The 24,775-nt window shown below is 37.2% G+C and overlaps 1 protein-coding gene across 6 annotated transcripts in view; it reads left to right on the forward strand.

Moving 5' to 3' along the window:
* OSBPL6 (oxysterol binding protein like 6) overlaps nucleotides 1-24,775 on the forward strand; it is a 98,887-nt gene that overhangs the window by 11,284 nt on the left and 62,828 nt on the right. Inside the window, exon 2 of one of the 6 annotated variants that reach the window (XM_040069416.2) lies at nucleotides 10,130-10,144. The exons of the other annotated variants lie outside the window; for them this stretch is intronic. The gene's annotated coding sequence lies outside the window, so the exon portion shown is untranslated. The remainder of the gene's footprint in view (nucleotides 1-10,129; nucleotides 10,145-24,775) is intronic. 6 annotated transcript variants of the gene reach the window in all.

The following is a 24,775-nucleotide window of genomic DNA, read 5'->3' on the forward strand; positions in this document are numbered from 1 at the left end:
AGAAAATTATTGTTGTCCTTATAGCTGGGGTGATTCCTCCTCTCAAGTAAGAAAAAGAAATTGCAACAGAAATTGAAAGTCGGTATTGAGATAAAACAAATGTCAAGGGTAACAAAATACTTTGTTACGACAATGAAATTGTCCTAAAAGTACCTTAAAAAAAAAAAAAAAAAAGTGGCTAAGTTTAGTATTTTTGTTCATTCTGTGACAATATACACATTAAGGAAAAGTTTGAATGGAAACCCACTAAGTTTCACATTCGAGTAGAACTTGGATGCTCCAATTCAATTTTCTGGTATAACTTTCTCAAGATATATTTTTTTATGATAATGAAAGTATTATGACTGGTGATAAAAATCTTTTTGGGATGACGTTTATGTATATCACAACATGTCTTCACTGTCTAAATTACAGATGACTCAGAATCAATGGTTTTTATCCTAATGAATTTGAAAATACTGAATTACCCTTACCTGAGTTTATAATTTGTCAATGGTAACAAGGAGCAGATAGAGAAATTTCATCTCTATTTCTACCTTTATGGTATCTTTTATGGGTTTTAATATAGTAGCATTTTATTGTTTATACTTTTGGCATTAATCTTGCATAAAGTATTGCTTTCAGGTCTATTCTTATGCCTAGAAGCTGCTGCCAGATAATGTTGTGAGATTTTTCAGTAAGTAAAAAATCAGGAGGCAACAGGAAAATTAAAAAGGAGCTGCTGAACTTCAAACCATGAGTTGTATGGAACTAGAAGTTCAGAAAAACCTGAGCACTCGAGTTGGAACCCCTGACACAAATTGTGAGGGCTGGAGCACATCTTCTGTGAAGACAGGCTGAGAGAGTTGGGTTTGTTCAGCTTGGAGAAGAGAAGGCTCTAGGGAGGCTTTGCAGCACCTGTCATTACCTAGAGGGAGGCTTTTTACTGGAGTGTGTTGACAGGACAAAGAGTAATGGCTTTAAACTGATAAAGGGTGGGTTAAGATCCGATATAAGGAAGAAATCCTTCACTATGAGGGTGGTGAGCCCTGGCACAGGTTACCCAGAGGAGCTGTGGATGTCCCATCCTTGGCAGCGTTCAAGGCCAGGCTGGATAGGGCTCTGAGCAGCTCCCTCAGGTCTAGTGGAAGGTGTCCCAGCCCATGGCAGAGGGCTGGAACTTGAAGATCTTTAAGGTTCCTTTCTACCCAAACCATTCCATGATTCTATATTTAGATTTTCATTGCCAGCAAAATATGAAGTGAACCCTTCTATTCCTTTTTCTGCTTTGGTGGTGGTGCCTAAATCTTCTGTTTCATAAATGTGTGATTCCTGAAAAGAGAAAAGAGGAACACTTGTAGGTTGGTCACCAGTTTTATTCATCCAATTTTATCACTAGAATTCTGCCCATATTTTATTGAGCATGTTCTGGAAAATCCAAATTTGTCAGCATCTTACATGGGAATAAGAAACTCTGAGTGGGAACAGTGCTCCCCGATTTGTGAATGTCAGTGAGCAGAGGGAGGAGGAATACTTTATGAAGTCTTTTTGACTGGAGTTTATGTCAGCCAGCACATCTTCTCGGCTCAGCCAAGATTGCAGATAAAATCTTATGATGGTTGTTAACACCAAAGTTGGAGGTGTGGATGGAATCCTGGCAACTAAGAAATTTATGTTACATGAATGAAGTCGGATGTCGTCACGAAGGAAAATTTTTAGTATCCTGTCTTGAGCATGAGTATATACCCAGCAGCAAAAAATGCCTCCTCTTCAGGATGAGAATCAGTCCTAACTGAATTGCAGGTGAAGGTTGTGCTGCTTCCTTCTGAGAAATCATGATGACAGTAATTGAAACAATCAGATTTATTCAGCTGCTTAATGCTGGAGGTCTTTTTGTTATCTTTAACTCAGTGTTAATTTAGGTCACCCTTTAGTCTGAGTAAAAGAGACCGCACATGCTTTTTCTCTTGACTCTGTCTGTACAGAATGTCTAGAGAAAGCTGTTCATTTTGGTGCTAGTGTATTTTATGAAATGTCTGTTTGATATGAGAACAAAACGGCTTTTAAAATAATTTGATAGCTTACAGTATCCATATATTTATTTTGGATATCTTCATGTATTCCTGCTTTTATGTATAGTACCAAGTCCTTAAAAAAACTGCTTGTTTTATTGGCAACAATCATGGATGCTCAAATGCAGCAAGAGACTGTGAATCTCTAATATCTTTGTCCTGCAGCTTGAATGGTGCAAGTAGTGTCCTCCTTGAGCCCTCCTGAGATAGATGAGGAGCTATGTGTGCAGTAAACTTCAAGGTCTGCACATAAATACTGTACAAGGAAAAGCATCTTCCAAAAATGAGCTCATAATTGAAACCAGAATGCAAATAGAAAAAACCCACAAAAGTTACCTTTTTCTTTGTAACACCAAATTAGTGCAAGTAAAGTTTTAACTCATCATTTGCTTACACTGCTATTCAGAAAATTAACACACTTCCAATAGAAGTAGTTGTAAGGACAAGTCTTTAATTTTCCTGTTATTTATCTTCTGAATGCAATCCACCTATGTAATTTGTTTCATTAATGTTTCAGAGTGCATAATAATTTATAATAAAGAAATATGACTGCCCTTGTTTCTTCCTCCAGGCTTAAATAACAAAGTTTTGTAATTTTTTTTAATATTGTTTATGTTAAAGTGCCATTATGAAATTGAAAATGCCTCTGAGTATGTTTCGTGGAAGTTGAAGGCCCCTGAGCGATAATGGCAGGACATTGTTGACCTTGGTGTGTTGAGTACTAGTGGCTGTGTTTTGGGATGCAGGACATCTTGATAGTCAGTTATCTGTGATGTCGGCCTCTCAGATGTTGTCCAAGTGTTTTCAGTGTTAAAATCTGCTTGCTTATGTTAGAGAATTGGAGTGTTTTCTTTGGGTAAGGGAATATGTCTGAAAATGGCAATGCATAGAAGGAGCCACCCACTCTGGAAACAGCGGAGGCTAAGAAAGTTATTTTGCCAAAAATAGTTGCAAGTACATGCAAATCTGGATAAACAAACTCTATATAAGGGATTTCTGACCAGCTGTGGATAAATAAGTACAAGATTTCTACAGTTATAGTTCTTATTCTGTAGTGGGAGCTATCCCCAGGCCTTGGGAACTGTGGAATTATCTGTGGGGAAAAAATTGTTAAGACAGCATCCTTTGAAAAATATAGCTAATGACTTTGAAAATATTTTTTCCTCTTTTTTTCTCCCCTGGACATGAAAGATGAGCACAGGTTGGATGTGGTACGTTAGGTCTGCTGAGCCTGGTGTCCTGCCCATGGCAGTAACTCGGAGCAGGGAGCACAACATCCTGCCCTTACCAACACTTTCCCTCTGCTGTTGGACTGGGAAATGTCACAGGGAGCTCAAAATACCTATTTCCCCCACCCAGCTGGTGCAGTCTCTTCCTAGACCTTAAATCTGGCACGTGTACGTGCTCATTATAGCATGCCACAGTGTGTGTAGGCTTGAAGAGACTCAGGGAAGAGAGGCACTGCATCCAGCAATGGGGGCTGGAGAAACCTCAGTTTTACATGGCAGACACCAAAGTGAAAACAGAGTAAACACAGTTAAAAGAAAAAATGGGGTATTTTTCCATCCTTCTGCTAGAGTCTTAGAGGATAGGCTGTAATTTTCTGCATGGCTCCAGGGCCAAGGACAACCAGAGGGGTTCAGGTGGTTCTGTGCCTCCTGTGGGGCCCGCAGAAAATAGAGAGACAGTACAGGGACCCACAGAAGAGGATTTGTGACTGTTGGTTTAGAAAGTGCAATTTATTGGTTTGTTGTACTCGGAAAAATGTTTCAGCTTTGTGCCTTTGTTACTGAATTTGGATTAAGTTTACCAAATATTTTTCATAAAAGGTAAAATGGAGTAAATTTTGAAAAACTGAGATTTTATCTGAATACATTTTCAATTAAATGTTCATTTTGGTGTGCCTTGATGTTTAATTTTTTTTTTTTTTAACTTGAAATGTCTCCTTTCTTCCTCCCCTCGGTCTCTGAACTAAAAAAGAATCTGTTTTTCATGCAGCCAAAATAGGTTCTTTTTTTTCAGTTAAGGATTTGATGTTTATGAAACATGTCAATAAACATGCCCAAAGAAAAACTTGCTTGTTCCAAAAATATAAGGCAGACTTTTCTAGTTAAGAAAAGTCATCCCAGCATATGGTGTGTTTCTTTTAAGATGCAAAATATACATATACTGAGATGAACCCTCTGGAGGAACTTGGAGGCAGTAGCTCTTGCTCTTAAAGCTTCTGTCTTCATTTGTTTCAGCAGACATTTGCTTTCTGAAGATTTTTCTTCCCGATTTCTGAAAGATGTTAATGGTGCCCTGCCAAACTGTTGTTGACAAGCTGTTTCTTGTAGGATACTGTTATATATAAATAGTGCCTTTTTTATGTTCAGTTTTTCAAGCCAGGAGAAACATTCAGATTTGCTTTCAGCATAAGTCTAGAATAACATTGTCTCTGGCATAGTAGCTGTTGTAGTCTTGTATGACAGCTGTTGTACACATTATTTTACATGACTGAGACCGCAGCATAGGTGGGGTTTTCTCTGTGATTGACATGTTCTTGCAGGTGGGGCTGCCTGATGTGTTTTTCTCAGCGCCTCCCTTGCTGTGGCAGTAACCTCTGTTCAGTGCCACCATGCTACTGTGACCTTCAGACAGACCAGCAAAAAAAAAATCCATCTTGTTTGCTCAGCATCCCAAAACACAATTAGGAATGGTTGCCTGAGCAACATAACATCCTTGTCCAGTGCCACAGGGATGGCTGTGATGCCAGTTGGACTGTTCTCCCAGAAATGGCACGCTTCCATGCATAAAACAGCGGACTAGCGAAGGAATGGTTTTGCTTCCCGTTTGTTTTTCATCTTTGCTTGGATTCTCTTCTGCTGAAGTGGTAGAAAATAAGCAAAGGCATAGAGTAAACAGAGGAGTAGAGGAAAAAAAAAAAAAAAAAAAGGACAAGATGAATAAAGTGGGACAGAGAGCTGTGGGGATGCTCTGCATTTTAGATACAGGATCAAATCATGAGAAAAATCTGGCAGAAAAGATTGTCCACGTGAAAGAAGCACTTAAACAGAATAAAATCATTTAGAGAAGGAATAAGGGAGAAAATATGGGCAATGCTGGAGGGGCAGTATAAATGGGTAAAAATGGAAAATTTCTTTTTTAAAGCATATAATAGCTCTTACATTAAAACTGTGTTAGCTAATGAGATTTGTTAAATCTCTATTGCTGAAAAATCTGTATTTCAGTTTTTGGTGGGGGTGGTGTTGTTTGTTTTGGGTTTTGTTAATTATAAAAAAACCAACAGACTTATTGATGCTTTGATACTTGAGTATGTTTCCATAAAACAAAACCTACCAAAGATCTCTTCTGGATGCAGGTTGGTTATCGATCGTATGTGGTTAAGGCCCACTTGTATTTTGCAGCCAACAGCTCACAAGGGAGCAATATGGCTGGTATCACATCTGTCTGCCTTTTTTCTTCTCAGCTTAAATGAAGAGTTACCTATTTACAGCTAGGATAGCTGTGGGGAGGCCTTGGCATCCATCCAGACAAAGGGCTCACAGTCACGTCTCCGCATCACACAGAGATGCTGTAGCTACTTTCCTGCTGTTAACCCACCTAATTTTCCTTGGTTTATACACATATAGCCTGTGAATTTTTGGATAGCTCATGTACTGTATGAAATATTTGTTCCATCTGTTCAGAGCATTTGAGCTTTATAATAAATTCAGAGCAATTCATAGGTTTAGAACTTGACTATTTTTGTTGCCAGTAAAGAATTATATGGAAGTCTTTCAAAATAAAAGCTAAGCTGTGAGAAGAGAGTAACCCAACAAACTAAATAGGAAATAAGGAATACTGAAACTAGATGATTTTTAAAGTCCCTTCCATCCCAAATCATTCTGCAATTCTATGAAATATTTCCTTTCAGTGTTTTTCCTGAGTGGGGTGTATGTGTTTGAACTTTAACTGCCTGAGGTCTCCTCAAGACCTCCTCCGTTTATTCTCCCACTTAAGTGCTTCTTCAATCTTTATAGAAAGATATTCCTTGTCCAGAAGTGTTCGTGTTCTACTTTAACAGCTTTTCTGCTATGTAATTTCTTTATGGATGATGTAATCTTTAAAGCTTTTATTTTTTCCTCTCTGGTAGCGCTGTTTGATGGGATCAACAAAATCTGTTCCACTGAGGTGTGTTCTAATATATTAAAAACTCCTTTTTGCTGGTCACTGTAGTACTCTGCTGTATCAGTTGCTTTTAATGTAGCGCCTACTCTGAGCAGTCAAAGGACTTGGGCATGTGGAATTGGGTTTAGAAATTGGAGTGCAGAGGCTTATATGTTACAGAGCTCTAATGCCAGCTACAGCAAAGCTCATCTCTCTTCTCTGAATAGCTAAATAGTTGACATGAATTTATTTTCGACTTTCTGTGTTCATGTCCTTTTTTTATCGTAATCTCACCAACATCTCCTCGTGTCATTGCGTGATGGTCTGAAGGAAAGGTGGAGTTCTGATTCCCCCATCAGCTTCTTATACAAATATTAGTTACCAAGAAACTGAAAGTGATAAACCCACTCCATTAAAGTACCTACACAGGTTTCCCTGTCCTGGGTCTTGAAATTAAGTTTTCAGAACATCCCTCTTAGAAGAACCCGTCTTTTTCTATGGGAGAATCTGCTCATAGTTAGAGTTCCTTTTTTTGCCTTGTAAAGTTTGTTTATAAAACTTGAAGCAATTGCAGTGACTAGGCACATAAAATTGCCACTCTACTGTAGGAATTGGAGCAAGTTTCTTGTAAGAGCTTTGAGTCTGCCATTGGGAATTGTTGCTTATTTAAATATCATGTCTAACTTAAGACTAAATGCAGATTTACAAGGTTAATTTTAGGGTACATCTAGCTAAAAAAAAACCAAACAAAAAAACCTAAATTACTCATATGTCTAAAGTAAAACTAAATAAAATGAAAATGTTATGTTTGGGTACATTGTCCTCAGGATAAAACATCTCTGTTTATATAAATAGAGATATTTATTTATTTATTTGAATGAAGAACGGTACATTTTTAAAGTGTAGTTGCAGGTAAAATTCTTCATATCTTTGTATAAATGTTATAAATAATAGGCAGAGAGACCTAGGGTATTTTCCCTAATATTGAGGGAATAGAATAAATTTTACTGAACTGTGTTTGTTTGTTGTGTTTTTGTTTTTGTTTTTTTTTTTCCTCTTTTCTTTCTTTCTTTTTTCTTTCTGCCTTGCAATCAAAATCTCTTTTATGGTGTGTGCACAAAAAGATTTATAATTTTTGTCCTTGACCTCAAATATATATATATATTAAAATATATATATATATATAAAAGTAAGAAAAGGGTTTATTTACTCTTTAATACAAAAATTGATTACTTTTTACTTTGCATAGCTGTATATTTTATGAGTTGTTCAGTAAATTCTAAGACCTATACCTAGAATTTCTGGTGTTTAATCAATACATTTATGATAATCTCCTTTTGAAAAATAAATTGACGATTCTATAATTATGGAACTCTTTTTATCCTCTTCCATTATCTCCTCTACGTGCAGCCTGTGTGATCTTACTTTCCATTCTTCTGACCCCATATTTCCCAGGAGATCTCTAGGTATTATTATTTTTATTAGATTAAAATAGAATTCCAGATACATTTTCTATATGTGTTGCTATTAATGGGGTTGGGAAGGGACTCTGTGGCTTTTTATTTAGTTATTTATTTGTGTGAGTTCCTATGCTGGAGTGCCATGTGCAAGTCAAGTGGCTGGGTGAGTCACTCTGATGTTCAAGTCAAACTTGAGTCAGCCTCTCCCATCTTACTCAACTCTTTGGTGGTGTATGGTCACTGCTAATGAGTCATCTCTCGACTTCACTGATAAATTCCTGTTATTTCTGAGAAGTTCGTTACAGAACAAATTGGGATGGAATATTTACTGGGATGCATGCCATAACTGAGAGGTGCTAGGTCAGCGCTGGCTGCAGAGCTTTTGCGTGCAGTGCAGTTCAAGGTACAGTTCTAGGACTGACTCTTAAGACTTCTTTAAATCATTACATAATGAGTTTTTATATTTGAAATTAGTCAAGTAACATTTTTTTCAGGCAGCTCTCAGAACAGAACTGCACTTTTGTAGGCATTAGGGAGGGAACTTTTAAGACTAGGAAAAGATGATGGATGTCTTGCTACATGAGGCAAACAGAAAAACCTCCACTGCTCCATTCCTGCAACCATCTAATTGATCTGCACCATACCATCCACAATAATTCTCTCTGCTTACGCCATTTTGATTTAGAAACATGAGACAGAAGCAGAAGCAGAAGAAACTATTGCAAATGTGGAATACTTAAAATTTTCTTAAGAAAGGATGTTCCTTGATATTTTATCTTTGTATGCTTTCAAGCCTAAATAGCAAGAAGGGAGATTTGATGCATGAAGCAGAGAGCGGCCAACAAGCTCTAAGTGATGTCTAAGTGTTAGAAAGACAAATTACGTGTTGGTAGAATTGCCTTGTTATGGTTTAAGGCTTGACATGCATCAGTGATCTCAGTGGGTTACCAAAACTTGGGAAGGGTAGTGGACACAAAGAATGCAGAATTTACAAGCCACGAGGACATTTGGCAGAACTCTCAAGATAAAGAAGAAACTAATAAAACAAACTCAGCAACTTCTGAACCAGCTCTGTCTGGGTAAGAGGTGTTTCCAGCAGGGGGAGATCAGGACCATGGCCCACGGATCACTGACCCAAGAAAACACCACCTCAAAAGAAGTAAGAGTGAGCATGTGGACTGTTTAGTATAAGAAGTGCAAGAACTGTTAACCAGTAGATGATAGAATCCTGATTAATAAGAGAGCCATGCAACTTGTAGTAAATAAATACTAATTCCTTTGTTTGCTAAAATGTACAAATTGCAAGAAGTTTTGATAGTTGGTGTACGTGATTTGTACGTGAGCACCCAGGCTTGCCAACCCTGTCTCTCTCAAGTGTGTCATTATGGGCTAGTTGCAAACTGGGTAATGAGACTGAATTTTGTGAACAACACAACAAAACCACCCATGTTATTGAATCACATCACATGCAAGTCTGCAGTGGGCAATAATTCCTGAACATCTGTAAAAATACCTTCTGTGGCCAGAAGTCAGAAATACACCCAACATCATAAATCCTACTGTATGAAAATCCTAGAGATAAAAGCATGAATTATGCTACTAAGAAAGCAAGCCTATCACCATACCCCAGTGACTTGGAGGCATACGCCCCAGCAAGGAGCTCATACTCGCATGTCACATGCCTTTCTCCTTTCTTTCTGAATTCTGAACAACTGAATAATGCTATACAGTTGATCAGTGAATATGAGCATGTGAAGAGATTTTGATTATCTGTACTATTGATTATTCTAAATATCATAAAAAATGTTTTTCTCATGGTATTTAGAATACTCAGTTTTCCGTTCTGGTACTTGAATAATTATGACTAAAATAATTTGCCAGAGAAGTAACAATACAGCAATTGGCTCATAATTCTGGCGGGTTTTTTTCTTTGATGATTTTTGTGTGGCAAGTGTGAGGGTGCTCTTCAAGTGATTTGTATTTTGCCTTAGCCTGGAGCTGCTGCACTCTTATCTCCCATGTGGCTTCAAAGACTTGGTTTGTAGCATTGCAGATGTAAAGATGATGTATTTGGTCATTATGTGCTCTATTTGTCCTGGCTCTAATAGTGGCTTTTCTGGTTCAAGAAAGGTAATGCAAACAGCATCTGCGGCTTTGTAGCCGTTTTGCAGCAGCTTCAATCTTCATAAGTGTGTCAGATTCTTCCAATGAATAAGTACTTCACAGCACTATTTTCTCCTTGGTGGGTTTGCTTTATACGTGATATGTTCCTTAGGAACCAGCCTGTTTCTTTTGTGTGATGGATCACGGTGGGGATTTGTGTCTTTTCTGTGTATCTTCTGGAGTAAGAAATGAGACCCATTAAATGACAGTGTTGATTTCAATGAGTCTCTCTGGTAACAAATACATACATGTGTAATATCCTTGAACTGGCTGTACTAATACATAGCCTTTTTTTTTTTTTTTTAGTTGCAATTTTCCAAGGTGAGCTTGTACACCAAGATGTACTTGAGTCGTCTTTGTCTGAAGAAGGTATCTAGGATTGGTCTCTGCTTCTTTGTCTGATGCGTGAATTATGCTACTTAGATAATTAATCTAAACTTCTGTGATGGCACTTGTCATGTGTAGAAATAGTGTATATATATAGTAATTGTCTGGTGATGCTTGTAGGTGGTCAGGAAGTGCTGGCATTTTTGGTGGTGCTAGTTTATTCCTGGAGAGCAGCCTTGTCCCTTTAGGGCCCTGCATATTGCAACCTTTAGTTGTAATTTGGAAAAGCAGCGTGTCCCAATATGGGTTGTTTTTCCCCTTTTCTGAAGTTTTGTCAACACTTCATTTTTCAAACATTTATTAAATCAGCTCAATTAGGATGCATTTTTTCATATTACAGAATTAAAGTTTGTATATTAGAGCTAAAATATTTCTGTAATAATTGGCTTTTGTGGCCTTTCAGCCCACCAGATGGGCAAGTAGTAAAAGTCTAAAGCATTCCAGGATAAATATTTCAAATTAGAATAGTTAGTGTCACTGTGACTAAAACTCCTTTTTCTGTAGAGTTTAGGGCACTGCAGAATATCCCTGGTACCTGCAGTGTGGAGCATAGGCAGTGAGTCATAAATGCTCTTCTGTCTTAATGGTCTTCAGGAGGCAGGATGATGGAAGTGTGGCGTTTCTGAGTCCTGGCTTCTTCTCAGGGGCTTTCAGGCAAAGCAGGGTGGCAGTAGTCACAGTGGCTTTTTTGTGTTGGGAAAGCTTGTACTGGTTGCATGGACACCAGCACTTCTTTGGTATGGTAGACCACTTTGGTTGCCATCGGTTTGCTTTTAATATGTGACTCAGTGGGCTCTGAGCATTCCCAAGTTATGAATTACTGCTCTTGTATTTGACATGGGTGTGCCAGCTTTGCCAGATAGGAAATCACTAAGATTCCTTTTAGAAATGAAATTATGAATCCTGGGTTTATGCTGACACGGAAACATGCTAAACCAAACAAAGATAGGAACTTTTATAAAATATCCCACATTCCCCTAATTCCTGCCTCTTATTTCTCTTTTCTTTCAAGCATAATTATATTAAAAAAATAATAAGAGCACTTTTTTTCCCCTTCCCCCCAGCATGATGTTGTATCATTTTTTCCAAATGCTAAATAAGGGCTGTTTGGATATTTGCAGATTCTCAAGCCACTGTCTTTGATGTATTGAAAAAAACCAGCTTGAAGAGAGCTAGTTCAACCTTTCTACATGATTAGAATACCATTAAATAGATACAGGCCTGTAGGGACAATACTGCAAAATGTAGGTGTTGTTTCTGTCCTGGTTTTTAGTCGTAGAATGACACTTTGGTTCTACATCTTAATGTGTTCCCATGCTTAGTAATCCACAGAGAGAAATGTAATTGCATGCAATTTATGTTTCTGTTGGAGTAGTAGTTAATATCTTGGGGTGTGGTTTGTTGGTGGCTTTTTCTTTTAGGGGAACTGCGAGTTAATTGCTCAATTGCACTGAACTGTATGAAGATGATGAGTAGGGACCTGATGATAAATTCCTCTGTTCTTCACTTTCTAATGTGCTGCTTTGACCTCCCCGATTTCACTAAATCTATTGTACTGGAAGTGGCCATTGCACTTTATCTTTTTCAAGCAAAAAAAAGGAGTCTAGTCTCCCTGATGGTCAGTGACAGGCATTTCACTCACCACTTCTCTTGTCAGGATGTTCAAGCAGGTCCATACGATGGCTAAATAGAGATGGTGCTGTACAATGTACATAGCAGTTAGACCGAGGAGAATTGAACTGACAGTTGCGGACTACCTGGAAAATTCTATTTATAGCTTCTTCATAGTAAAGAATAATAGATTTGTTTTCAAATTTGTGAATACTCTTTATCATCATGTATTGCATTTAGGACAGCATAAGGAATCAGAGTTTTTATTACAGTTCTTTTTGTCTTGCATTATTTTCAGCTTCAAAATTGTAGAGAGAGAGACATCCAAGTAACTGATTCTATATTAGAGGTTCTTTTTGTGGCAGACTCTCACATGACATTAGAGGTGACATTTTCCTTTTGATTTGTAGATAAAAATCTTATCCCGATGTTGTGTAACAAAAAGTAGGAGTATTTTAGCTGACGGTTTGAACCTAGAACATTCAATATGAGCAGGTTGGTTTTCGTCCCTTTATCATGATTAGAGGTTTTAATGGTAACAGTAGTAACTTATGCCTCTCTGGAACAGATAATTTGTTTATATTTGGAAGATTCTTCAAGAAAGTAGTACCTCAAGTCTTTGGCTCTATTCCATTTGATTGAATGCACCATTATTGAAATTTCTCATCATAAATTAGGTGATGAGTCATTTCTGATTAGACAAAGAGCAAAGAATGAATCTATAAAGATTTGAAATGACAGTCACAACAGAATAAAATTAGGAAATGTTGGAAACCTGGATATGAAATTCTGTAGGATCTCCCTCTAGTATGCTTTTATTTGTCTAGTGAATGACGTAATAAAGAAAACCCTTGAAAATCTATCTCCAATTAATGAAAGCTACTATCAATATGGTGACAGAATGAATGCTTTAATGAACTATTCTTAAACTAGTTCTTCTTGTATAACCAACAGTAGTTCACTTAATGAAGTACAGTATTTGATAGTCTTTTCTGTGCTAGATTCTTTGAACTGTTAACTTTGTTTACTTCCCTTGGCATAGTGAGGTGATGGGTGCCACACAAACATATAAAGGTAGTGGTAGGGGAAGAAGAAAAGACAGCAGAAATGGAGTGACTGCCCTTTTGCTCAGATGCATAGACCATACAGATGTGAAGCCCTTACGGTTTCTTTGATGTAAAAGTCACAGAAAAAAGCCTTCTTACTTGTCCTTTATCCTGTTGTGAAGATTTGCAGAGCAGCTCATCAACATCAGTGCCATTGTCCTTTTTGTGCGAGGTAGGGTTACATCCTACATTCCCTGTGATTGGCCTTGCCAGCAGTCACAAGCCTTTCAAACAGCAGTGATTCTTTTCTTTGAAAAAAGACTTACTGAAGTACCAGGTCCAGTTTGGTGATGCCCTCAGAGCAGCAGAGGAGAAAGTAAGATATTTGTGATGGACAAATGTATGTAGTTTCCTAAAGGGCTTGAGAAAACATGCAAATATTTTAATAAAATGAAACAATATTAGACTTCTACATACATACTGGGTACTTGCTTTTGCTTAATGTTTTTTAGAGTCAATGGCAATGCCTGAATATTTGCTATATACACACAGAAAATTGAAAACTGGGAATATTTTACTTGATGTTTCTCTCACTTGTTTCTCTTCCCAATTTAGAAGACAGGCTGGGTTAATCATTTGATTTGTCTGAATCAAATTTCAAAGAAAATGTGTTTTATAATTCATCCTTCCCTTACTATTCTCTGTGCTATATCATTCTACAAGTGTGAATATTGCAGTCTTGATGTTACAGTAAAGTTGCTGGATAATCCTTTTATTGGATTTTTGTCTCCCAGCTGAAGACATCGTTACCTCATCTTAGTAGGACCAAAAAAAAAAAAAAAAAAAAAGAACCATCCAGCATTCTATATAGGAGCTTTTATTTCTGTTTGTTGCCGCTTTATGTTTTTTGCTGCTTCCTCCTCAATGTAGGAAGGAGATTGTTGTGTTACAGGTAGAATCTCAAGAACATGATCTATCCTGTTAGCACATCATCATTCAGTTTTGCTATACTAAAAGTAAAGGAGGCCTCAGCACAATGTTGATCCTATGGGTATTTCTGGCTTTGATCATAAATTGCCTTTCCTCAAGTGTTTACTATCCTTGATAGTGCTGGATTCAAATTTCTGTATACGTTGGAAAGCTTTCTCACCCAAAATGTTTATGACCACTGAAAATTTTTCTCAGATTCCTTTTCCTACAGCAGTTCATTACCATGCAGATGCTCTTGCATAGTTGCTGTGGCCCTCCACCTTTTTGCTATGCAATTTCTTTGTACTTTTAAGTTCTCTTTGTCCAATGGATGTGATTAAAGAAGCTGACACCCTTAGCAGGTGTGGGAACTGACAGTGGTCAGAAATTAGATTTTAGCCTCCAGGCAGTAGTTTGAAGCCTCTGGGAAAAGCCAAGTACATAACTCTCTTGGGCCTGGGAAATCATAAGGAGGAACTCAAAACAATCCTTGTAGATATCTTCTTCCTGACATGCAGTGTTTTTCCAAGTTGTTTACTGGTACTAAGAGGTGTTGGTCTGAAGCAAGCAATAATATCCATTGTACCAAAATACTGTATAAAAGAGCTTGTCTTTCAATAAATCTTTGCTGTAATGCCCTCCGAAGGAACCGGAGTTCTACGTATCATTGTTTGAGCCGTCCCGAATGGTAACGATAAGCAGGTAAAATGAATATCGCTGTGATCTCTGCGACATCCTTAGCCTTTGATTTTTTTGGCACGTGGATTAATAGTGTATGGCAAATATGGTGTTGGCACTTGGTTATCATGGATTCCTGTGGGTAACCACTGCAGGCTGGAATAGCTTGTTTAGGCAAAAAACAACAACCTATGATTACAGTGTTAATTAATATAAAAGCTCTTTCATTTTCTACAACTTCTGTTTTGGATTTGTTGTGTCAAGTTAGAAATCATAATTATAAATAATGAAACAAGATTTTAATTTAAACCTCTGCATGAAAGTATGGTTTGGAAAAGCAGGCTTATCCTCTTTATAAATATGGGCTTGGGAGTTAGCTCCTCCTGTGCTGTTCTCTGGAGGCAGAAGTCGACTTAACACCTTGTACCACAAACAGCATTTTAAACAGGGCAGCCTTTCATTGTGGAGTGTGAGAAGAAACAAGTTTTTTGCAGATCACATAGACAAACACAATCTGTTAATGGTTGCTTGTATAAGGAGCAACTCTTAAAAAGCAGGCAAAAATAGTTCTAAAAAGACCTAAATAGGCCACAGCAAAGTCATATCGAGCTATAATTTACCAAACACTGACAAAATCTTTTTCACTTCAGCATTGCCTTATGGAGAACTCTGTTGTACATTCTGTTTTTACATCTCTGTGTGGCAGCAGGCAGACTTTAGTTATAAACAGTCAATTAGCACTATCATCTCTAATCTACAGAATATATTATGTCAGGGAAATACCCATCTGAAGTTTGATACTAAAAAACATGCAAATGCAAGGGATCTATATACGGTTAATATTCCACAAGTCTTCTTCCTGCTTCTTCAAAGTGAAACTGTAAATTCGTAGATGCCAGTTTTGAGGTAAAAGGTTCCAACAAAAGCCTTTCCAGTCAAGGATAAATAATCTCAGAGATGCTTGGACTCGTTTTATTTTTGGAATGCATTAGCTGCACAGATTTTTAATCTTTAATTGGTCATACTTAAGAGATTTATTTCCCTTGAGGCCTGTGATATATATTAATGTTACTATTGAATTTTTAGTAATAGCTGCTGTAGAACAGCACATACATCTATGTTGGTTTAGTTGTTGTGTGTGTAGCTCTTCAGTGCAAACTGAATAGGCTGTGGAGCCTGTAAATGGAACTGGACCAGGAGCATTCCAGAGAGCCAGGGGTGAATGTGGGGTGCAATGCTCCTGCATTATCAGCTGTGAAACTTTAGGGGAAGATTGAGGCAGAGGTACCAGAGGAAAAGCGAGAAATGTGCAATGCAGAGCCTCTTTGTGAACTTGCTAGTGGGATTTTATTGCAGCAGTGGAAGCACAAATACCAGTGACTTAGTCATTTTGAAGCCAGGTTTGTGAGAGTACTGGATAATCAGGAGGATATTCTTTTAATGACATATTTTCATCGGTTGCTGGATGGTAGTAGAAAACGACGTGTTTCTGTTTTGATTTTTTTTTTTTTTTCTTTCCATTTCTCTATTAACACAAACTGAAGATGCCTCACATTGTTTCTAGGAAGCCACTGCCTTACATGGTCCCATTAGTACTTTCAGATTGTAAAAGCTTCTGATGGATATCTGCAAACTTGAGAACTGTTGCAATCTAATTTTATTAGTTTGGTTTTTTTTTTTTTTAAAGACAGAATGCTGCAACCTGCCTGGCTCTGTGCTGGGAGTGCTTGGCACGTCTCTGGATGTTGTACAAACTGTCCTATTTCGTCCTGATGGTTTGAGATGGTGCACGCTAGTTGAATGCTTTTCTTTGGTGCTTTATTCACTACTTAAAAGTTTTATAACTCTGAAATACTTTTCAGGGTATATTTTCATTACAAACCCATCACAAAAGAAGCAACCATCCTTGTCTTGAGCAGGCTGCCCCAAATCTTGGGAGTTACTAAGGAAGGTTGAAATACTGCAAAGTCATACTGACTTCATTGCATCTGCAGTTACCGCTTGTTTGCAGTTCCTCACTGTTCTAAGTGCAGAGGTCCAATTTATAGTTATTTGCTTACTAAATTTAGATTGGACAGAATTAGAATTTAGTATTACTGGTCTCTTCAGGAGGTGAATATTTCATACCCTCATTATAACTTTCATGATACCATGCAGAAAACAGAGGTGCAGCATTGCCGTGTGATGCAGATACCGTGAGCCAGTGAGGATGTGACAGTGCCTGCTGGCATCTGATACTGGCACTTAGTCCTTCAGGCCCTCCGGGATTTGGAGACTCTTTGAGTGGAGTGAACTCTGAGTCTCTGCTTTCCTAGGTGGAAAACAATTGTGCTTTGGTTATATTTAATGGAGTTAAAAGTACACAGGAATCATTTTGCTATTCTGATTTCTATTTCAGATATGATAAAATGATACAGTAATTAACAGATTGATAGAAAATTGTTTTATGGGCTGTATATAGCAGAAGAACATCTGAGAATTTACACACAGAGGTGAAACAATCCCAACACTTCTGCCATATCTGTGACCAATGGTATCAGAACATGAGGAGAGGGGAGAGTCCCCTCTGTTCAGGGCAGAAGTGGTTTCACTTTCACTGAAATGCTCATTTTCTCGTGTAGTCTTCTGGATAGTTACCATACAGAGGAAAAGACAAACAGCTGAAGACAAGTAAATAAACAAATAATTTAATTGCAACTTTTGGCTTTAGTGGAATATTCCAAGATTTATAAAGTTTTTTAGTGCTTTTCTGCTTTTTCTTTTTTATTTTTTCTTTAAGAACTATGTATATAAAAATTGCATTATGAAAAATTAGCCATAATCCATGTTCCAACAGCCACAATTTGCATAATTTATAATCTATAATTATAACTAACTATCCACTGCTATTACCATTTTGTTGATTAAGAGATGATAGTACTTGCATTGCAACAGTCCAAAAAAAGCGTACTTTAAATAATTGCAGTACCAGAAGGCAAAAACTGTTCCATTTTTTTGTTATTGTTTGCTTTTTTGTTTGTTTGCCTTTTTTTTTTTTTGTTTGTTTGTTTTGTTTTGTTTTGTTTTGTTTTTCCCCTTAGTTTTGTTCGTGCACTGATCATCTTCCCATGAGCTGAAAAGGCAACAGATTTAGGTCACCTAACTCTTGGTCAATCTCATGTTAGCTCACCTGCTCAAAAGATGATATTTTCTGAGTCAGAAAAAGCCCCATGGAGTTCAGTGCTTTATTTTGTGACTTCTTAGAGCTCCCCATTCATATGGACATCAGCTGCCTTCTAAAACAGGAAGCACGGAACAGTGGAACGATCAAAACTTTCTGTTATGTCATTGATGTTCATAAGCATCAGAGGACAAGGTGTTATTTTAGATGACCTGAGGTTTCTGGTTATTTTTAATTCAGACAGACCTTAAATCTAAATTAATCCCTGATCGTTCTTACTTTTCACTGAATGTGTTAGAGAAGGAAATGTTACATTTCCTTTACGAATTAAGCAAGGTCACTATTCATGGAAAGCCGTCACTGGTACTTATGATTTACCTGGTCCAGCTGAGATGGTCAGGCCTGCAGATGAGCCCTCTTTCAGCAGTCCTGGTTAATATCATCAGTTTTCTGCACTAGAACAGCAATTCTGTCAACTGCTAGATTTTGCATCCCTCTCTTGCCATTTGTGAGTGCAGCTGAGTCACTGCCTTTGGCCAGGTTCTGGATTTGCCTCTTGGCTGTTCCTTTCAGCTGCGGTGTTTGCTGCTCGCTGTGACGTTAACGCACATCAACCAGCAAAATGCTGAGTGTTGCTTTACCACAGAACCTCACTTTGGCTGCTCGGATTTGGTTAGCAGCTGACCAACTCTGGGCACTTGTGCTTGCTCAGGGAAAGAAGGAAGCAATTTTTTTTTTTTTTTTTTTTTTCCCCCATATAATATTAATTTGCTTTCTCTCCCACCTTAAAATAAGCTTTGGTTTTTCACCCTCCAAGTTCTGTGACACGTATGAGAGGTTTTGCATTTAGTCTACCCCACTGATACTCTGAGAAGCTCTCCAAAAGGCACCTCTCTAATGATATTTGCTTCCATAAATGTAAAATATTAAATTCTGACATTCACAGATAGAAGAACAATTAATTATTTTATGTGTGGTAGCATTTTTAAAGAGCTTTAAATTCACCTTATATAATCAAAGGGCTTAAAAAAACTATTTCATTCATACCAATAGATGATAGATAGATATGGTAAATATGGCTTGATTTGAAAAGTTCTTATATTGCATTAACAAACTGCTAAATCAAAGTTTCAAAAATTTGGAGCTGAATATAAGATATTTTATGTGAGTGGTGTTTTAAGTGAAGAATGTCTGCAAAATTTTGATATCAACAACCATGTATGTTGATAACATTAGGCAATAGTTATTGGCTGACAACATTTGCAAATAGGACGCAAACCTGAAACTTGATTTGTCAAAAACTGTATTTGTTTTTTACCAGTGAAACTGAAGCATTATTGAGAGTCTCTTTAAAGTCGTAGTGAAATTAGGCATTTTGGATTTTTCTCTTGAGATCAGTTTGGGAATTTTGCATTTGGACCCAAAAGAAAATGCATTAGTTCCTGGTAGATATTATGGTAAAGCACAGTGACGAAATGTTTTAGAGCTTGAATGGATCTGTTATGTCAGAGCATTAATGAGGACTTTGAGAGAATTTATTGCAACCTGCTAACTCTGTATCTTCTGTAGCTGACCTGACTCCATGCTAAAATTATACTCCTTAAAATGCTTTTGTGAAGTACAGCTGACCCTGAATAAGTGCTGATGTTGCTGGCAAAACTTTAAGCCTCTCAATACAAACCATTTTGCAAAGAAAATTACAAATAATTTGTGATAAAATTATAGTGTACCACAGGTTTAGTAGTGTTAAAATGAGACATCTTTTACTTGCTGTTATGCCATTCATTTTTTGTTTAGATGAATATGAAGAAAAACTTCCTCATATCTTAGCCCTAACAAGAGAAATACAAGTTTATTGCGAAGTGGCAGGGTACAGACATTTGGTCTTTAAATGCTAGTTTTAGATTATCTTTGTTTATTCTTCTTTCTTATGACTAGAATCTGCAGTCATGGCCTCTCCCATGAAGAGCAGGTTTTTGCAAACACAGAATATATTTAAATTTTTTTCTAAAGATTTTTTTTTTTTTTTTTTTTGCTGTGAGCTGAGCTTCTAGGCTTTGCTCTGTGACATAAAAAAGTGGGGCATCTATAGAGCTCAGGTTAGAAATGGGAAGATAAATTCAAAGGTTCATGATTGTGTGCAATTTAAGAGAGGACATGAACAAAGAAAGAGGAAAGGAGATCCGACACAGTCATGAAATATAAAGGAATAACTGGGTCGGTAGGGAGGTGGTCTGGGCTTCATGATTGCAGGATGAGGGAGAGGAAGAATGAAAAATACTGGAGTGGGAGCACAGAGGTTGATCGTTGATGGGGATGGGTTTGGAGAACACAGAGTAATTGCGGGAATCTGAGGTGATGCAAGATAAGAACAGTGGGGGAAAAAAGAATTTGTAGTAAAATGTTAAGATGATAATATAGTGGAATATGGTGGCATGTTAGGGATTTGTGTTTTTACTGCTCTGTTATCCCAACAAATCTTTTGTGCTGGTTATCTCAGATTATTTATATGGCACTTGGGAGATGGAAAGGTTCTTATGCTCCAAATATCTCACAAGCACCTATCGAGGCTGGCAAGTGTGAACATTGATCATTAACACAGAATAGTCCTCTTCTCTAGCCTGTGTAAAATTAGCCTGTTTCTCAGCTGATTGAGCTTTATACGCCCTATTTCAGACTGTGAAGCTCCATCTGAGTGTCTCAGCCTTATTCTTGGCTGCTGTTTTTCATATCGTGGTTTGTTGTGTGTCAAGTAGAGAAAAACTAACTTCATGACTTGCAAGTGATGCTAATCCAGCAGCTAATCATGCAATAGTGATCATTCCTTACTGAAGTGTGTTAAAAGGCAAGTTGTTTTTAGACAGGTGAAACAAGGTTTTCAGCTGGGCATTGCTAACCTAGGTGCTTTCTGTAAGCCGCCAAAATATATGTGTCCTGTCCCAAATTATGGGGAAGTGTAAGTAGAACAATGCTCAAAGAAAGTAGCCGTGTTTGACATTAGGAGGGAAGGATGGTTGTTTGCCAGCTGGCATGTTTGCTAATTTATGTATATGTAACTCTTTATTGTGGCCAAAGATCTTTGTACTTTTTGTCCAGTATCCTGTTGAAGCACACCATGTTTGCTACCATGTCCAATATGATTAATCATCATGTTGATGTCTAGATTGTATAAACAAGAACTGCTCTGGGAACTGGGAGAGCTACTACTGGGCTCAAGCAAGCTTTCAGCCCTCCTCTTAATTTACTAAGTACAAGCCTTTCTGCACATCTGAGTATAAAATGTTCGTCAAGCCTTCAGTTATGCCAATTCTTCTCTAAACTTCATTAAGCTTATTAAAAATCTTTTAGAAACCTGAGAAAACTGAAGTTAGGTGAATGAAGTGCTGTGGAAACAGTGTATTTGTGCACTAGCAAATTTTGCATTTGTAGAGAGCTCTTCTGCATAGTATTTGACAAAGGCTCTTGGCTAAGACTTGAGTTTAGACATATTTAAAGGAGAAATAATTTGCACATCCTTAATAATACAGGAAAGTTAATTTTTGCAAGAATTTTTTTTTGATTTGTGGTCAGTTTACTGCGCCGAAGTCTTTTGCATTGGGGTCTGATGATTTGCTATGTTATATGGTTTTTTTTCAAACAGAAACTAAGCTTGAAAATTCCTTTGGTCCTTTCTGTGTTACATGACTCTAGTATTCTATTCTGGTTTTATAATCTGTGTATGCATAAAAATCAATACATACTAGCAGTCATTTTCTGTCTATAATATGTTTGGGAAATCAATGACTGATGGTAAACATGCAGCTTTTCAAAGCTGAGAATATTCTAGAACTACTCAGATTTCCTTCTGTGCCAGGTGCCTTAGGGCATTGCTGTCCTCATATTAGATCAAGCTTTGTGCACAGGCAAAGACAATTCACTGTGGTGTAATTTCAGCTGAAATTATTAGCAGTGTTAGAAGTAGAGACTTTCTTCTATGACAAATAGATATATTTTACTTTTGAGTACATTGTGGTTTTGGTCAGTGAAGCTGAATGTGACTCATTAGTATTCCAAAGATAGGAAGAATTAAGCATATCTAGCAATTGATGTGTGCTGGACTTAATGTGAGGATAGGAATTATTATGTGTTTTTCTTGTGGAAGAGGGTCAAGAGATAACTAGCTGGGCATTAGCAGAAAAGGGATTTTTCTGTTGTGTGGGCGTTTTTTGGTCACTGATTCACTCTGTCAGGAAACTACTTTTGAGCAACTGCCTGTTCTTATGTTCACTTTAATTTCAGTCAACATGTCTTAGACTTCGCAGGAACTTCAGAAGTGATTATTCCATCTCAGGCTCTTTTCAGCCATGTCTGTGATTCCTAATGTATTTGTCAAGTGCTCAAGACATTTTTGGTATTTTTTGTTGCCATGAGCAATAATTGTCTGTTTTTCTTTTCTGTCTTTCTAATGAAAAGACCTCTGAGTGAGGTACAGAGAAATTTGTGTAGTAACGCGATAAAAAATAATTACTTTGTGGTGTGTTCCTGCTTTTCCATGGAAAGTTAGGTTTTAATCATATGTGTCAGTAGGAAACACAAATATTAACAGTGATCAGAATCTTTCTCTACACCTGAAGAACATTTAACATTGTTCCATACAAAAGATCAGACTTAATAAATGCCTAGTGACAGATGAGGATAAAATTGGAAAACCTTAAGTGGAAAGATAATTAGGCTGCAGCACAGGTAGAATTAAGAAAAAAGATTGATTCCTTTTATTTTGTCTCTCTTTTTCTGTGTTGCTCCGTTTTTTTTTCTTGGTTGGTTCATTTCAGTTGTGGAAAGGGAGAGACTGCATTACAGTGTAACCTGAACTCTTGCCATGGAATGGGTCATTATGCTTCCCAGAATGAATTTCTTCTTCCAAATCAGCAGTGATGACTGAGCTTTGGAATACATTAAAAAAATCCCCAGACCTTGAAAATTCTGGTCTGAATCTGAAAATGTCTTTTCATACCTCTACACAAATACCCATTGTAATCCTCAGAGTATTTTATCAGTATTAATTATTTTCACCATTATAAATCTGTGCTTTCTTTCTAACCTGCATATATTTATTTCCCTATTTTCCCCCCACTTAGATTTTGTTATACTTTTGAGAAGAATTCTAACAATAAATTCCTTCCCCCCATATAGTAGGCTATAGATTGTCATCCAGTGACACTTCAATCTTCTATTTGACAAACTAAATAGATTGACCTCTATAAATCTTTTATTAGTAGTGATGTTTTTCAATCTTGTGGTCATGCTTATGGTTCTCTCTTGAACCCATTTGTGAATGTCTTTGAAATGCTGACAGCAGAACTGGACACAGTGATTTAGTAGCAGTCACAGAGGCAGCACAGCCTCCCTCTTCCTCCTCAATATTTCCCAGATTACCTATAAGCCATTAACTGTATTATCTTGTGCAGCTGTGATCTCCTTATTATTTGTCAAGCTAATTACTTCTAGGAATAAAATTGCATTCTGATTTTTGATCCTGGATGTGACCTTCCACGTAGCACCCCAAAAACCTTGGTTGGTGAAGCTCTGACTAATCTGCCAGTTTTGTGTCTCCTCTGTCTGTTCTCCGTGATCTGATCAAACCCCATCAATTCTAGCTTTTTATTCGTTCCCATAAGCACATTGCGATTATATTGAGACAGCACTGATTTTTTTTTCCATCCCTCCTGCAAATATTTGATGATAATGTTCAAAATCAATAAAATGGGCAGCTCTTAATTTGCTATGAATCAAAATTTTACTTGGTAGTTTTGAAACATATAGCAAAAGTGTAATGTTTTTGTGGTAGCGGAAATAAAACATGCAGAGAAACAAGAGATAACTTAATAAATGGAGGGCAGTAAAATTCACCCAGACAACATGGATTTCAGGGGTCACAAGAAACTTTGAGGCTCCTGTGCCCTGAGAGATTAGTACAATTTTTGTGGAAATACTTTATAGCTCTTTTATAAGTGAAATTAGTTTATATTCTTTAGATTGCTGTTCAGTTGAGATTTTATTAAAAACCTATAAAGTGTCTTGAGGGTTCTAATGTATTACTGTTTTGTCCAAGTAGCTGAGTGGTAAAGAAGAAAATAATTAGTAAAATAAGGAAGAGTTTCTGATTTTTATTTTTTAAGAGCTTGTTTAAACTCGTGAGAGTTATTCCAATGGAAAAAAAACCAGGATGCATGAAAATGCTTTATTCTTGAAAGCATTTCCTGAGTTTTAATTAAAATTTTTGTTTGGTTTTTCTTCTAGCTGAAAAATGTGGTTCTCTGAAAAATTCTGGATGGAACTGAAAAATTCCTTATCAACAATTTCAGGTTAAAAAAGGGACATTATAGCATGCACTACTTTTTGGTTGGTTTTTTTTTTTTTTTAATATATGATTAGATTTAGATTAGTCTAGAAAGTATGATAATGTCCACCAGTTAGTTTTTAACGTTTAACTGGTATATATTGCACATGTGTGTTTACATGTTTGTGGATCTGTGTACCACTGAACCCTCTGCTCACAGCAGTGTGTTACAAGTGCGTATGACGGAGGCTGATGATGCTGACTCCGTGCCATGCAAAACATTTCCGTGCCATAGTGCTCTATTACAGATCAATAGTGCTCTATTACAGTAACAGCCTGAGGAACACAGAGCTTTCCTAATGAAAATCCTAGGATCACATCGGCTGTTGAGGCAGTCCTCAGAGGCTGCAAATGGGTTGAGGGTTTACTTTGAAATTGTCATCTAAACTGGAGGTTTGGACATATTGGGACCCCACTAATTGCTATGAATGCTTCAGGGCCCCTTGAAGGGCAGGAAACCCTGCTTAATCGTGTAGGCAAGCAGAAAATAGAAAAGACAGATGTTGTGCTGTCCTCTTCTTGTCCGAATCTGATTATCTGTTTTTTGACCTCATCCATCTATTTGATGAAGTCTGTCATAATTGTGTATGTTACAGAGATACATGCCCATGCAAGTAGTGTTCTTAATATTAATTTTAGTCTTTATATTATTGAGACATGCTTGGACTAGCAACTCATGGAAAAAATATAACTCAAGAGTTAAAGAAATCATCCCAAGTGTT

The sequence above is a fragment of the Hirundo rustica genome, chromosome 7 (assembly GCF_015227805.2).
Source record: "Hirundo rustica isolate bHirRus1 chromosome 7, bHirRus1.pri.v3, whole genome shotgun sequence".
NCBI classification, from domain to species: domain Eukaryota; kingdom Metazoa; phylum Chordata; class Aves; order Passeriformes; family Hirundinidae; genus Hirundo; species Hirundo rustica.